The sequence below is a fragment of the Bos grunniens genome, chromosome 2 (genome assembly GCF_055505025.1).
Source record: "Bos grunniens cultivar Pamir isolate PY7600 chromosome 2, Bosgru_T2T1.0, whole genome shotgun sequence".
Taxonomy (NCBI): Eukaryota; Metazoa; Chordata; class Mammalia; order Artiodactyla; family Bovidae; genus Bos; species Bos grunniens.
Genome location: NC_141166.1, coordinates 17391580 through 17396398, shown reverse-complemented (window position 1 = coordinate 17396398; position 4819 = coordinate 17391580). Strand labels below are relative to the sequence as shown.

General features: G+C 58.9%; 1 long non-coding RNA gene across 4 annotated transcripts; it reads left to right on the top strand.

Annotated features, from left to right (window-relative positions):
* Positions 1-412: 412 nt before the first annotated feature.
* Positions 413-4277, top strand: LOC147377677 (uncharacterized). Of its 4 annotated transcripts, none has more exons than XR_015140290.1 (3): positions 413-2339; positions 2454-2610; positions 3786-4277. It is a non-coding gene; the product is annotated as an uncharacterized LOC147377677 (long non-coding RNA). The 4 variants fall into 4 exon arrangements; XR_015140300.1 differs by having other exon boundaries at positions 422-2339; positions 2454-2583; positions 3789-4277; XR_015140299.1 differs by having other exon boundaries at positions 424-2339; positions 2454-2583.
* The last annotated feature ends 542 nt before the right edge of the window (positions 4278-4819 follow it).

The following is a 4819-nucleotide window of genomic DNA, read 5'->3' as shown; positions in this document are numbered from 1 at the left end:
GTGGGCGCACAGGGAGAAGGTTGATGGGCTGGGGGGTGGGGCTCAGAAGTGCATGATGTGTCCCTGAGCCCAAGTTCGGCCTGGGCAAGAACAGGGTTGCTGGCGCGGTGGCCTGCAGAAGCCTGGGTGCCACAGGGAAAAAGTGGGGCAGGGTCAGGAAGCCAGCACCCCACAGTGGTCCAGGTGGTGAGTGGGGCTGGACCTTGAAGGCTGTTGGGAGTGCAGAGAGGAAGCTCTCCCATCCCCAGTGTGTGCTCAGGCGCCCATTTTGCCAAGCCTGAATGAATGCGTGTTCAGGGGTTGCATCCTCAGGATGGAGAAGGCCCGCTTAAGACCCCTAGGCCAGTGCTGAGAAGGCCAGCCCGGTGCCACCCCGAGAGGGGACCAGGCTGGCTGGGGCCCAAAGCCTTACCCGGCCCACCCTCCCAGGCCCAGGCCACAGAGGAGGCATTGATGGCAAAAGAGGCGCCCAGAGGCTGCTGCAGCTGGGGCAACGTGGGCATCACTGGGCTGGCAGGAGAAGAAGGATGATCCTCGGGCTCCAGGGCCCACGTCTGAGCATCTGGGGTCAGCGAGGGAACCCCAGGCATCCTTGCCTTGAGAGGCTTCCACGTGGCAGGTAGGCGGGGCGCCTGACTCAGGGCCCGCACAGCCCAGAAGGAAACACCTTGGACCTTCCCTCCCAGGTGTTGGCAGAAGGCAGAGGGCCCCCCTCTGGCCTCATAATGGATGGTTTCAGCCCTGCCTAGACTCCGTCAGTGACCTTCCAGCACCAGGCAGAATCAGGGCACCTGTGCCTGGCCCACCTCTCAGGCTTTGCTCCCCCTCACCAACCACAGCTTCCACTCGCCTGGCATGCCCCCACTCCCTCTCTGATTCTCTGCCCTCTGTGCTCAGAGCCCACTGGGCTCCCCACCCACCTTGCCTGCCTGTTTTCAGGCTTTCCCCTACCCCTCAAGCCTCAGCTCAGCTTGCCTCCCCCACAGAGACTTCTAGGATTTCTCCAGGCCAGTTGTGGCCCTCCCACACTCTCCCTGCATTTTGCAGGCACCTCCAGTGTCCTTATCACCTTAATTATCATGATAGATTATAATTACTCACAGGCAGAACTGCTTAGGGACAAAAGCAGTTCTCTTCCTCTCTTTCCCCTCATAGGCAGCAAATAAACATTAGAGTGGCCAGTGGCCAACTCTGCCCCCCCGGAAGCCTTTCGCTGATGGCCACGTGAGCTGCCCACTCCAGGGACCACCTAGCCAGGGTGCTTTCAGAACAGGCAACTGCTTCAGAGCAAGCCAGACCCCATTCACCTGTCCCTGAGCCCGGGGAGACAGATGTGTGCCAAGAGGCACCCACACAGACACAGGCACTCAAACACACCTGCACACACAAACGAGTACAAACACACGTGTGCACACACACTGACACATTGCTACGCAGCCAGATATGCATACACCTACATATGCATGCACACATACAGACACAAATGCACCCATAGACACATCTGCGGACACGTGCACCCAAGACCCACTCACATAACGCATACCCTCACAGACACATAGGTACACTTGCACACACACAACATACTTGCACACACAAGGACCCACCAGTGCCCAACCCTGCCAGGCCTCAGCGCGGGGAGGACGGACTGCTAATCTAGGCTCCCCAGCTGCCCCTGCCTTCCTCCCGGAGCCCCCAGGCCGGCAGGGGGCGCCCGAGGCCCCTTCCGTCCGGGCCCAGCCCTGGCGGGAGGGAGCGCTCGCGGGTGCCACCCACCCTCCGCCCTCCCAAGCTAGGTCCCCTTTGTTCCCCCACCCGGAAAGAGGCCGCCGCGCCGGGGAAGCACCCAGCCACAGAGTCCTCCAGGTGCCGATCCTGCGCTTTCGTCTTGGTCCCGGAGATGACCGAGTCCAGCACACGGACCGCCACGACCACAGGGAGGGAGAGCCAGCTCATCATCGCCCACTGCCGGTCAGGCAGAACCATGCGGCCCCCAGGGCCCCCGCAAGCCCACTGCCTCACAGGCCTGCAGCCCTGCCCCCTACCCCCTTGTCTCCCTGAAAGTTTGTTAAGTGTTCTCCCCTGGGAGAGGGCCACCCAGGAACATTGAAACAAGAGCAAGAATCCCAGAGGCAAGCCTTCCATCCTTCCCTTCTGCCAGTGTCCAGCTCTTCTGGCCCCAAGGAGCCTCCAGTGAGGACTTTGATTCCTAAAGAACAGAAGCCTGGGGGCCTCCCTCTCCTCTCACCCTGAAACCTGGAATCCTGGAGCTGTGCTAGGCAGAGATTATATACAACGGAGTCATTTAAGACCTGCCTCTGCTGCTAAGTTCTGGGCCTTGGGTAAGTGCGTGACCCTTCTGAGCCTCAGTTTTCCCATCTGTAAAATGGGCTTCCATTTTTTACAATGACATCTGTAAAATGTCATTGTAAAAAATGACATTCTCTACCTTGCAGGTGGATGTGAGGATACACAACTCGGTGGAGACCTGGTGTGGGGCCTGGCGCACAGTGAGTGGAAGCTGGCTCCTGACCCTGTGGTGATTCCTGGGTGCTGACCCCTTTCCTGACTGAGCCCCTGGACAAGGTTTGGACCCCAGCAGAGAACCCCTCAGTACGTGCTCACTAAACCCTGGGACCTGCCCAGGATGGGGCAGCCTGGGGACGCTGCACCTGTGCCATCAGCAAACTGCGTGTGTCAGGGAGAGCCTGGCAAGACACCAGGCCATGTTTTTCAAGTGGTTGGTTTCTCCGGGATGCAGGGCTGGGCTCTCAACCCGGGTTTTTCCTCCTTGTTCAGGAGGGAGGGCTCGGCTGGCTCCCGCCTTCTACTCCTCCCCACCCCCTTTCCAGTTGTCCACCATAATTAGTCTCTCTGTGGCTCGGGAGTGGGTATCTGCACCTCCTCTCCACCTCCAGACTCAGGCTCGCCCAGGGAGAGGGTCCACCCGCCCTCAGGGGCATTGCTGCCCTCATGCAGGCAGATGGGGAGCCCTGGCCAAGCCTATGGCAGAGGTGGGCATTCCTGCCCTCGCCCTCAGCCTGGCCCCTTGCTCAGTGGTCAGCCGTGCGTGGGGCTCGGCAGGGCCCAGGAGGCTACTCTGGTCATTAACGGCCGGCCTCACTCCAAGTGAATTAGCTGGTCCTCAGGGAGTGAGCGCTGAGGCCTGCAGGCTCCTGGCACCGGCCAGTGATTCATTCAACATAGAGGCCAGCAGCATCCCTGCCCCCAGCCCAGCGGCCTGACTGGGGGCCGGAGCACAGGGCTGGTACCCAGAGCAGCCAAGGCTGCCTGTCCATCTGCCCCTGTCATCCTGTTCATTGGGCTGCTCCCTGCTGGCTCCGTGGCGCTTGCCTCCATCCACCAGCCCCTCCCACACACAGGCCTGGTGGCCTTGGACCTGCGCCCAGCTTCCGCCAACCTGGCCTGCCCCACCAGGCTCTGTCTCCTGCTCCCTTTGTCCCCTGGGTACCTTGAGTGACCGGAGGGAGGCCCCCTCATCCTTTTCCCTCCTCCCTCTGTGCCTTCCTGACCCCCTTCAACCGAAGCCCTGGGATCCACTTAACTGGTCTTGATGAAAAACAGAAGCTCAGTCTATGCATAGGAGGTTCCTGGTAGCTAGCTGCCTGGGACCAGTTCCTGCCAGGGGCCCTCAGGCCAGGCCCCCCCCTGCCCTTCTTAGAACTAAGGTGGGTGGGGAAGACACAACCTTGGTCTCTGCCATAGAAGCCCTCAGGAGCCCACACGCGTCCTCTTGATGACCACCCTCCGCACTTTCATTTACTCAGCAGGAGCCAGGTGTTAAGAGGCCGGTGCTGCTGAATGAATGAGTGGAGGCCCTCCCCACACAGAAGCAACTTCTCTTCATCAACACTTGTGACTCACATCTTGTCAAATCTCTCCAGCTTGAAAACCTTCTTCCTGCAGCTGCCGATTGGAGAGCGTCCACATTTCATGGCCAGAGACCTGAATTCCGGGGCCAGCCGGTTGTCCAGGAGCTGGATGATCACTCCTTTGAGCCAGCCGTTCCCCGTGGTCATGCGGGGCTTGCCGTCCCCCAGGCTGGCTCTGAGGATTAGATGCATTTTATCTTGTGCAGGGAACACAGGGCATCGAGATACCACCCAGACAGCCACCGCGGACTCACTCCAAGTGTTCTTCCTGGGGGCCTCCCTAGCACATATGTGGGCAATTTCCCCTGTATTGTTCTATAATCCTTGATGGTTGCTCTATAATTGCTCTCAAATGGTTTAATCATAATAAATAGCATCTGCAGAGCAGTTTACAAACTCTAACTCTTCCTGCACCCCCCCTCCCACCTTTACAAAAAGAAACAGGCTCAGAGAAGTTAATGAACTTCTCTAAGACCTCACAGTGAGCAAGAAGGCAGAGCTCACTCCTCCCCAGGCTGTGGCGCTGGCAGTCCCCAGGCCACTGTGTCCTCAGGTCACTGTATCCCCAGTTCTGGGCAGGGGCGGGAGGCACAGGGAGCCTGGCAGAAGACATGGAGGCTGTCTGAGATCTGACCGCTGGTGGGGAGGGGGCATTTCACCAGGTGTGAGGGTGTCCAGGCAGGATTGTATGCTCACCTGTGGGTGCAGGTAGGCGTTTAGGCTAAGACCAGGTGACCCCCAAAGGGGGCTTATTTAGGGGTCATACCTCCCAGAGTGAGATGTGGAACCAACTTAGTGTCACAAACCCTTTCTGTTCTTAGGTTTAGGTGACTCAGAAACTTCTAGAAAAAGACTGGGCCAAATGAAATGCTTCCATTGGAACAGGAAGCAATGCTTCCATTGCTTCCAGTCTCACCCAGATAGACTGT